Source organism: Corythoichthys intestinalis, chromosome 8 (assembly GCF_030265065.1).
Source record: "Corythoichthys intestinalis isolate RoL2023-P3 chromosome 8, ASM3026506v1, whole genome shotgun sequence".
Taxonomy (NCBI): Eukaryota; Metazoa; Chordata; class Actinopteri; order Syngnathiformes; family Syngnathidae; genus Corythoichthys; species Corythoichthys intestinalis.
In genome coordinates this window covers 53,491,701-53,503,222 of record NC_080402.1, presented here as the reverse complement: position 1 = coordinate 53,503,222, position 11,522 = coordinate 53,491,701, and positions in this window count along the sequence as shown.

Sequence of the window (11,522 nt, the reverse complement as noted above, 5' to 3'; positions counted from 1 at the left end):
GGTCAGTGAGTATGTGTTGTGGTTGTTAGTAATAGGGAGAAATGGATGAAATCCCCAATTGATGACAATAGTGTGGTGGTCCTAGCCCACACTCCCCTCTACTGGCTTTTATTGTTGTTACACTTCCTGTTATGTGGCATGAGTTCAACCTTGGCAGGCTGGGTGTGGCAGACCTGGGAGTGCACCTGCAGCTCATCGCAATTAACCCTGCTTATAAGGCGCTGCCTGGGCAGCAAGCAGGTGCCAGATGATTCCGTCAGTGACCATTGGTACATCGGCCAACTAGTCTGTAGTTTTTGACGATCTTTCATTGAACTGTTGACTAATCTTGTTTTTGCCATCAGGACACCCACACTCCAAGCCCTCGCAGCCACAGCCTGAGCCGCAGCCACAGACGCAGCCACAGCCACAGCCATTGTTTAATAAAAACCCTTCACTCCACTTCCGTTTCCTGGTCGCACTTTGGTCCGCATCGACTTTTCCAAGTTTGCCCCAACATAATCATCTGGCCAACAGAATGGACCAAGCGACCTCCAACTGCTTCCAAGAGGCCCTCGGACACCAAGGACACATGCTAGGTAATCATGAGCAAATACTGCGCAGCTTGGAAGAGACGCTAAAAGCAGTTTCTATGGACTTGAAGCAGGTGAGGACACGGCTCTCACAATCCCTCACTTCCAGGGCCGGACCTAATTTGCCCGTGAGTAGTCCTACTGGTGGGCCATCACCCCCACTTCGGCCGGGCGTGTTTATACCAACTCCTGAGTGTTATTCTGGGGAGTTGGGCTCATGTAGTCGTTTTTTGCTTAATTGCAACCTTGTTTTTAATATGCAGCCTTCCGGTTATGCCTCTGACGCGGCTAAGGTTGCTTTTTGTGTGAACCTCTTGAGGGGAAAGGCTGGTCAGTGGGCAACCGCACTTTGGGAGAGGAATTCCCCGGTGCTGTGCTCTTTTGACGCTTTTTCTGGAGAGCTACGCAAAGTATTTGACCACCCTGTTCGTGGGAGAGGCCAGAAGCCGTCTGTTTTCTCTCCAGCAAGGTTCCCAATCAGTGGCGGACTTCTCAATTTCTTTTCGTATCTTGGCTGCAGAAAGTGGCTGGGGTGAGCAAGCTTTAATCTCTGTATTTTCCCGTAATTTGGCAGATGACTTAAAGGATGAACTAGCAATACGGGATGAGCCTTCCACCCTGGAGGAGCTAATTTCCCTAGCAATAAAGATTGATAATCGCATCAGAGAACGCAAGAGGGAGAAAGCCATCAAGTCACGTCTGTTTCTGCCACTCATGTCACCCTCTGCCGATATCATCAAACCATCCCCCAGTGACACACAGCGACCAAAACCCCCTCTCTGCCCTGCACAGCCAAAAGACTGGTCTCACCAGATAAAAGGGAGCACCATGGTGAGCCAAACCTCCTCAGATTCCTGCTCTCAGTCACGACTCGTACTCCCAGCTAGTGTTTCCCATGGTTTAGACGCCATGCCACTTCATGTATTCATCGATTCTGGCGCTGACGACAGTTTTATGGACGAAGGTTTTGCGAAACAAGCTGAAATCCCTCTCGAACCCCTCAAGGCCCCCAAAGTGGTGGAAGCAGTGGATGGTAGAAAACTGTTTTCAGTAACTCATCGCACCGTCCCTCTCATGCTCAAGGTCTCTGGTAATCATCATGAATCAATACAATTGTTTATTATCTCCTCTCCAGTGGCACCTGTCATCCTTGGTCTCCCCTGGCCCAAACATCAACTGGACGGAGGGGAAGATTGTGGGGTGGAGCAATCACTGCCATCTGGAGTGTCTTGGCTCAGCACATACCCCTGGCAAATCGGTCAAAGAGCCAGCCCATCCTCCAGAGCCTCCTGACCTCTCCAACGTACCCGCCGAATACCATGACTTGGCGACAGTGTTCAGCAAGGACCTCGCCCACGCTCTACCTCCCCATCGCCCCTATGATTGTGCCATTGATCTCCTGCCGGGGGCACCCCTTCCAACAAGCAGACTCTACAACATATCCGGTCCTGAAAGAGAAGCTATGGAAGACTACATAAGAGACTCCTTGGCTTCTGGTATCATCCGTCCCTCCTCCTCCCCGGTCGGCGCAGGCTTCTTCTTCGTGGGCAAGAAGGATGGTGGCCTGCGGCCCTGCATTGATTACCACAGTCTAAACCAGATAACAATAAAAGATAAGTACCCTTTGCCCCTAATTGACCCTTCTGAGCCCTTCAGTCACGCCAGGTTGTTCACCAAGCTGGATCTCCGTACAGCATATCATCTCGTCCGAATCCGTGAGGGGGATGAGTGGAAGACGGCATTCAATACTCCCCTTGGTCATTTTGAATAATTAGTAATGCCCTTTGGGCTAACAAATGCCCCCGCTGTCTTTCAGAGACTCATGAACGACCTGTTCAGAGACGTTCTGAATCGCTTTGTGTTTATTTACCTTGATGATATACTTGTGTTTTCCCGTTCCCTAGAGGACCATCGCCATCACGTCAGGATGGTCCTGCAGCGACTTTTGGAGAACCGCCTTTTCGTTAAACCGGTGAAGTGCGAGTTCCACGTGTCATCAGTGAGCTTTTTGGGCTACATCATCGCCCAGGGCCAACTCAAACCAGACCCCATAAAGATAAAGGCAGTCGTTGACTGGCCTACTCCCAGTACCTGCAAAGAACTACAGAGATTCTTGGGTTTTGCCAATTTCTATCGTCGCTTCATTAGGGACTACAGCAAGGTGGCACTCCCTCTGACCCAACTCACTTCCACCAAACACCCCTTTACCTGGTCTGAAGCCGCAGGTAACGCGTTTTCACGTTTGAAGTCCCTCTTCACCTCTGCCCCTATCCTCAAACACCCTGACACCTCACGCCAATTTGTGGTGGAAGTGGATGCATCCGACGCTGGAGTAGGGGCCATTTTGTCCCAGCGGGATCCCACTACCCAGAAATTGCATCCATGTGCCTTTTTTTCCCGGCGGCTGAGCCCTGCCGAGAGAAATTATGATGTGGGCAACCGGGAATTGCTGGCGGTTGTTTTGGCCCTGCAGGAATGGCGTCACTGGCTGGAAGGTGCTAAGATCCCGTTCCTTATCTGGACAGATCACAAAAACCTCTCCTACATCCAATCTGCACAACGTCTTAACCCCCGACAAGCCCGCTGGTCACTGTTCCTTTCCAGGTTTAATTTTTCGTTGTCATATCGCCCAGGTTCACGCAATGCCAAGGCTGATGCACTGTCACGGCTCCATTCACCATGTCCAAGCTCTGTAGACCCTGGAACTATTCTTCCCTCGGCCTGCGTGGTCGGTGCAGCCAGATGGGAAATTACATCAATGGTCAGGGAAGCTCAAAAAACTGATCCAGACCCGGGAAACGGTCCCCCGAATCGCCTATTTGTCCCATCTGTTGCACGCTCTCAAGTCCTAAAATGGAGCCACTCGTCCAAACTAACATGTCACCCTGGTATACATAGGACCCTCGGTTTCCTCCGCCAATCATTCTGGTGGCCAGGCATGGCCAAAGATGCCCGTAACTTCGTCAAAGCCTGCGCAATCTGTGCTCGAGGGAAGGCCTCCCATCAACCTCCTGCTGGTTTGCTATGTCCCCTTCCGATTCCCAGTCGACCTTGGTCACACATTGCAGTTGATTTCATAACCGGTCTGCCTCCCTCTGAAGGTAACACAGTTATCCTTACAGTCATCGATCGTTTTTCAAAGTCTGTTCACTATGTTCCCCTTCCCAAACTGCCATCTGCTCTTGAGACCGCCAACCTCTTAGTCAAGCACGTGTTCCGGCTTCACGGCCTCCCCCTAGATATTGTTTCAGACCGTGGTCCTCAGTTCTCTTCATTGGTGTGGAAAGAGTTCTGCAAGGTGGTGGGAGCGGCTGCCAGTCTCTCCTCGGGATACCATCCTCAGACCAACGGCCAGACCGAGAGGGCCAACCAAGACCTGGAGGCCGCCCTGCGCTGTGTCACCTCCTGTTATGTGGCATGAGTTCAACCTTGGCAGGCTGGGTGTGGCAGACCTGGGAGTGCACCTGCAGCTCATCTCAATTAACCCTGCTTATAAGGCGCTGCCTGGGCAGCAAGCAGGTGCCAGATGATTCCGTCAGTGACCATTGGTACATCGGCCAACTAGTCTGTAGTTTTTGACGATCTTTCATTGAACTGTTGACTAATCTTGTTTTTGCCATCAGGACACCCACACTCCAAGCCCTCGCAGCCGCAGCCACAGACGCAGCCACAGCCATTGTTTAATAAAAACCCTTCACTCCACTTCCGTTTCCTGGTCGCACTTTGGTCCGCATCGACTTTTCCAAGTTTGCCCCAACAAATAGAGGTCTAATCTATTTCAACGGTTAATATGGACGGAGCGTCTATTGCCATCAAAAGCTGCCAACGAGTTAAGGTGTGAGGTCAGAATCGATTTATTTTTTAAAAATACTAATGATAACAATCTAAATTTATCATAAAACTAAGAACGACATTATGAAATCTAAATGCCATTGTGGAAAAAGACACTGTAAAAAAATTTGTGAAAAACGTTTTTTATCTCGAAAATATCATTGTCCTGAAAAATGACATGATGAAATAAAAGGGCTATTGTGGAAAAAGGGTATTATGAAATTAAAAATAATTACTTGTGAAAAATGCTTTTATCTTAAAATAATAAAATCTTTTTTTTTTTTTTTATATCACCTTATTTTACAATTTAAGGGCCATATTACACAATTTGTCGGTTATTTGTCAAAATACAGTTCACTTGCTTTCCTAAATACTTTTAGTATAATCTATACAATTTATATGGATCATAATTACTACCTACAAAAATCGTTTTTTATCCTGTACCTCGGAAACTTGTCTATTTATTTCAAAATGGTTTTATTTGGATTTGCAATTTTGACCCTTTTGTGGTTCCATACAAAAGAGGTTATTGTTACTGTAAAATATTTGAAACTTATTTACTTCGTAAAATTAATTTGGGAGAAGGAGAAAATGGCTACAAGTGCTCCCATTACATTCCAGAGGTCCAAAGGAGGTGGGGTTAAAGTCAAAATCGAGATCAAAGAGCATGACGTGTTAAGACCGTGTCTTTGGTCTTTGATGTCACCTGCAGCATCACTTACACCTTAAGCATCCAGCAGATGCTTACGCAACTCATATGGAGACACACGACTCACTTGGACAAACCTTTGTACCACGGAACACCTCGAATCTCCACTTTTTGCCCACACTGAAAGCCTCGGAGTTAAGTTTGATTAACTAAGTTACAGGGCTGTCAACAGACTTGCAGGGGCCCGGGGACAAGAGAACATGAACATGTACAGCCTGCAGTTTTGCTTAAGATTTGGCCCCTCTGTGACGCTCGAACCTCCTACGCATCAAAGCTGGAGGGGGACACGCGTGAACACAGCGTGGGATTGCTTGTGGTGCTGGGACTCACTGATTGCTTTATATAAATTCTGTTATAAATTCTTCACAGTTGTTGACTTTCCTTTTCAAGGTTATAGTGTATGGATAGCTCCAGTGAACATTTTGAGTGGTTGAAAGTAAAAAAAAAAATCATAAATGACTTAGTTATCACACCTCAAAACATTTACAATTATTGTAAAAATTGCGTGTTTAGGGGTATTATACAGAAAAATGGCCATCGCCAAAAATAGGCGTGCATAAAAAAAAATGTAATAACTCGTTGACCTTTTCAAGGCTCTAATTGTGTGATATGAAATTTTCAAATTCATGTTTTATATATACACATATATATATCTATATCTATATCTATATATATATATATATATATGTGTGTATGTGTGTGTATGCAGCATAGTTTGTTTTGGTTATAGCACAGTACAGCTTTTATTGTCCATAGAGGGCAAAACATACAAATAGAAAAATAAAAACTATATATGTATGGATACACTGTAAAAAATTGCTGTAAATTTACGGCCAATTTTGAACACTAAAATACCGTTTTTGTGTTAAACAGTTTATTACTGCAGTTAGCAATGCATTGTGGGTTACCAGCATTAAAGCAACAAGACAAATGCTGTAAACGGTACGTTAATGTTTCAATTACATGACACTACCGTATTTTTTGGAAACTGAGTTTTGACTGGAAATTTGGAGCATGGTCAGAAATCTGACATCTTTTACATTGTGGCAATATAGACTATGTTTTTTGCCAATTTAAATTAAAATAACTAGACACCACAAATAATTTGCCATAAAATCTTGGAGGACATAATTAGCTATAATTTGGATGTTGGAGACTCTTCAGAGGATGACTTTAGATGACATTTGCTGCTCTTCAGTGCTTGTTCTTAACTTATATTGGGATTTATGTGTACCAGTTTATAAACGGTGAGTTAATTCTTACTCATATTACCTAAATTATTGTATATTAAACTAAAGTTCTGACCCGACTACGCCAGAGTTCCAGCCCAATCAACTTGCTCAGCCTGTCCTGCTTGACCAGACTATGCCAACACTCCATTGAGCTCAACCTGTCCTGCTTGACCTGATTACGGCAGATCTTCAGCCTGCTCAGCCTGACCTACAAGACCCGACTGCACCATCTCTCTAGTTCCTGTACGTTTTCACTGCCTGCCAACGCGATGAAATAAAACCTGTTCTGTTTCGCACCTGACATCAGCATTTTTTTCTGTACTAGACGGAAATGTAGGCATTCATAGACTGTAATTTTCCCAAATACTGTTGAAACACAATATATCCTTAAAAACGCAGCATACTGCAGCTTCTCAGTTGCCTGCTCTTTACTGTGAATTCTGGTAATAGAGGAATATCCAGTTTTTCCTGGATTAGACTACTACTGTTAAATATTTTTACATTACCTAGAGTGTAAAATAAGTCTGGTAATGGCAATCCTGCTGACGGACTTTTACTGTATTTTCTATAAATACAGGAATCAACCGTTTTTCTGGATTACGGACTATTACTGTGAAACATTTTTACATTACCAAGACTGTAAAATAACAGTCAGGTAATGGCAATCCTGCTGACAGACTTTTACTGTATTTTCTATAAATACAGCAATCAACAGTTTTTCTGGATAACGGACTATTACTGTGAAGCATTTTTACATTACCAAGACTGTAAAATAACAGTATATAAATGGCAACCTTGCTTCCAGCTCTTTACCGTTATTTTACATTGAAATTTTTTACAGTGTAGCTCTGAGGCCACTGAATCATTTTGAGTGGTTGAATGTAATTCAGAAATGACTTAGTTATCGCACCTCAAAACATTTACAATTATTGTAAACAATTGTATGTTTAGGGGTATTGTACACAAAAACAGCCATTGCCAAAAATGGGCATGGATTAAAAAAAATTCTGTTTTTATAACTCTTTGACCTTTTCAAGGCTCTAATTGTGTGACATGAAATTTTCCAGTTCAATTTTCTTTTATACATATATATCCAACATAGTTAGTTTTGGTCGTAGCACAGTACTGCTTTTATTGTCAATAGAGGGCAAAAAATACGAATAAAAAAATAAAAACCTTATATGTATGGATCAGTGACGTGCGGTCATGATGACAGGTGAGGCAGAGCCTCACCTGTCATCATGACAAAAAAATAATTATAGCATCAAATTTATATTAATATTTGTCCATTGCTCTGTATGTATGACTCATTTCAAACATTTTATATAGTCAAAATCGCTGAATTTGCCTATTTCCTGTTCAAATAAAGAAATGAAACGAGAGGTGCGGCAGCAACGAGTAAAGCCTCGCCTCTGAATGCGCAATCAATAACAAACTGGGTTGATACATGGAATTGGAGCGTGCTGGTTGACATCTGTATGTCGCCATTATAATGTTTCCAGATACGTTTATTTGACCTGATTTTCCACAGTCTGGCTAATGTCTTTAGCCCTTAAAGTGTAATGTTTGTCAGTGACATATTTAGTTTTGCTGATGGGAAATAAAACCGCAGTGAAAAGGCACAGGTTGCGGCAGATAGTACTCTGCCGCACTGAAAGGGGGCGTACGCGAAACTGGACTTTCCGTTAAAAGTGGACGCGATTAACACAACACCGGAGCTAAAAGGTTTGCTTCAAACTACGGGACAGAAGATAACTTGTGCTTTTTAAACGGACTGGTACACCCGAAAAGACTGGCTATGTGGCTGTCCTTCGAAAAATCGCCTTTGCTGCTTTCCCTGCCTTTTCTTCTCAACTTGTGTCAATGTCTGGACTAACACGAGATATTGTGACATTAAAAAACTACCACGAAGCCTCAGCAAACATGAGAGCTCGACCACTCACATTCAAAGCCTGATTGCTTTAAAAACTTTTGGAAGCTCAAGGATCGATTTGGCTTTGACGAACAGCGGAAGCTCAACGGTAGCATCCAGAACTCTAAGGTAAAGGAAAACCGAAAGAGTTTGAAAGACCTCATTAGTGCAACCTGCATCCTAGCTTAACAGGAGTTAACATTTCGCGGTAACGATGAGCGTGTAAGCTCTTCTAAACGTGTCATATATGTAGAACAATTACATGGTTTTGCTGAGAAAGATGAAAGGTTAGCTAAACATTTGGACACATCCACTGTGTTTTCTGGTTTGTCAAATAGAACACAGAACGATCTAATTGAAGCAATCCTCTCCATTGAGGCGGAGAGATTTTTTAAAGTAAAGGAAAATAAGGAGGACTTTTACAAAAAGGGCGTAGGTTTGCATAGGGACGGCAGGGACATAACACTACCAACTTTTCAGGATGCTAAAATTGTCCCCACCAACTTTTAAGCAACCTTACCTTTTTTGCATGATATAATGTTCAGTTATATGAAGAATTTAGATCTTTCAATAGTTCCATATGTTGTAAGGATAGAACTGACCCTACCATTATTAAGTGAATTATTTTCATTATGTTTATGTTTGCTAATAAAAACCAGACATTTGTTCAGGAAGTTTTCAAAATGTTTCTTTAGTATTTTTTGAAAACAAAGGTTTGAATCGAACAGTGTATCATCTGAACCAATGCAGGTAAAAGTTATTATCAGTAGATAAGGATATATTTTGCATTGATCATTTTTCCTATTAATTAATTAGGTTCATATACATGAGAAATGTGGCCCTTTGCCTCCTTCATCCAATCTGTTTGGTCTTATTAATGTCCCGTCCCCAGCAAAAAGTGTACCTACATGCAGGTTATGCTGTTATTTCGTCCCTACGAATGTTGAGACCAGACCTATGCCCTTCCAAAGTAACGCCGGTTTTTTTTCTGGTGAAGGACAGGCGCAAGACCACAAACAGTTTTCATTTCAATCTTATAAAAAAAAAATAAAAAAATAAAATAAAAAAATAAAAAATAAAAAAGAGCTTAGACTAAGAAAAATACAATAGAATATTTAAAAACTAAATTTTGGCCTTTAATAAAATATTCTTTGTTTTTATTTTCACACTTTTTGTTTAGCAATCAGCAATAAATTGATTAAAGTATCAGAATTAAAAGTTTTAAAAACAACTGAATATTTCACTAAAGGTCAGAATTGAATTCTGTGGTTTTGTACACCACTCTTTACTCTCATTTGTGTTGCATGAATTATAGAATTGCGATGGCCAACACATTGAGGGTGTAGAGCAAATGCATGTTATTTTCTTACTTTTACGTATAGATAATATGTACCGTGTGTGCGTGTTTTGTGAAGAATGCTGATGAGATATGAAATAACCAGTAGCCAATTGAATAAGCTACCCTTTTTGGTTTATATATTTGGAAATCTGACACTAAAGGAGTCAGTGCCTCACCAACCATGAACCTCACCGCACGTCACTGGTATGGATAGCTCTGAGGCCACTGAATCATTTTGAGTGGTTGAATGTAAAAAAATATTCAGAAATGGCTTAGTTATTGCACCTCAAAACATTTACAATTATTGTAAACAATTGTATGTTTAGGGGTATTATACACAAAAACGGACATTGCCAAAAATGGGCATGGATAAAAAAAATTCTGTTGTTATAACTCTTTGACCTTTTCAAGGCTGTAATTGTGTGATATGAAATTTTCCAATTCAATTTTGTTTTATACAAATATATCCAACATAGTTTTGGTCGTAGCACAGTACTGGTTTTATTGTCAAGAGGGCAAAAAAGTACAAATAAAAAATAAAAACTATATGTGAATAGATAGCTCTGATGCCACTGAAAATTTTGAGTAATTGAAAGTAAAAAAATATTCAGAAATAACTTAGTTATCACACTTTAAATACTTTTACAATTTTTGTAAAATTTGTATGATGCGTAATATAATTTTTTTGCTAACACAAGGGTTAATAAAACATGTATAATACTAGCCCAACAGTAAGAAAGTAAAAATAAATTCATAATAATAAACTCTGAATGAACTGAATAAACTTTTTTAAACCTCTCAAAGGCCAAACAGTGCAACTTTCATGAAATTATTGTCACATTCTGCTGCTGGTTAGATTGTGTTTTGCTGCTGGGCTGGTAGTGGGGGCGCACCTGAATCCAATGCAGGCTCATCAACGCAACATTTAAGCACGGGTGAGCTCAGAGAAGGCTGCCGAGATATTTGCCTTGCTGATCGCCATTTGACATCTCGCACTATAGTCTCGCTACATTTGCTTGTTACGCCCCTGCAGGTATTTGAGTGTTTTGATTTTGGTAGTTAACCTTCGAGTTTGTAGTATTGAGCTCCATTGACCTGCTGACTCCTTTTGTTATTTCTACTATCCCACGATCGCGTGTTATTTTTTTGTTTGCAATCATTAAACCCTTGTACGTATCCCCCACTTGTTTTCTAGTTCGAGGTCCAACCTTGTTTCCGCATTTGCGGACGCTAACAATTATAAGTAATAATAATTGACCACAGCATCCCGTCTCTCTATTAGCCCTGCTTTTTTTTTTTGGGGGGGGGGGGGGGGGGGGGGGGGGGGGGGTCCCTTACCCTACCTTGGAAACAGTTCCCAAATTACTGCCGCACTTCTTTCAGTAAAAGACAATGAAAGTAAAGTAGACGTAGTGAACTGACCAGAGATCGTTGCTCCAGTCCAGCGCCCTTCCTCTGGATAGCAGTCCTGCTCTTGCAGGCTCAAACTTGTTGTGTTCGTTCACGTTTCTTCTTCAAATGTTTTATCAGGTTCGAGGTATTGAAACTGGCCGATTTAACTCCACATCTCGAAACTTTCAGGCCGCAAATCTTGCATGCAGCCACTGATTTTAATTGACAGGATTTCTATTTTGAAATATTTCCCGACCGCCGCCATTTCTCCTGGTTTGTTTTTCCTCCATATGAAAAAGCGGCCTTGTCATTGGTCAGGAGTGGCTATTGGCCTGCTCTCATTGGTCTGGAGCAGGCCAATCGCGATAGCTGCTTGGTGTTTACGTGTCATCACACAACACAGAGACAGAGTGTAGTGAGCGCCAGGAGGAAAAAAGGCTGCAGTCATATGTTATAATAATGGACCGGTAAATGGTATCGGCGCCGTCTTTGTTGGTACTCGCCGATACCACCATTTCGGGCCGGATCGGCGCCC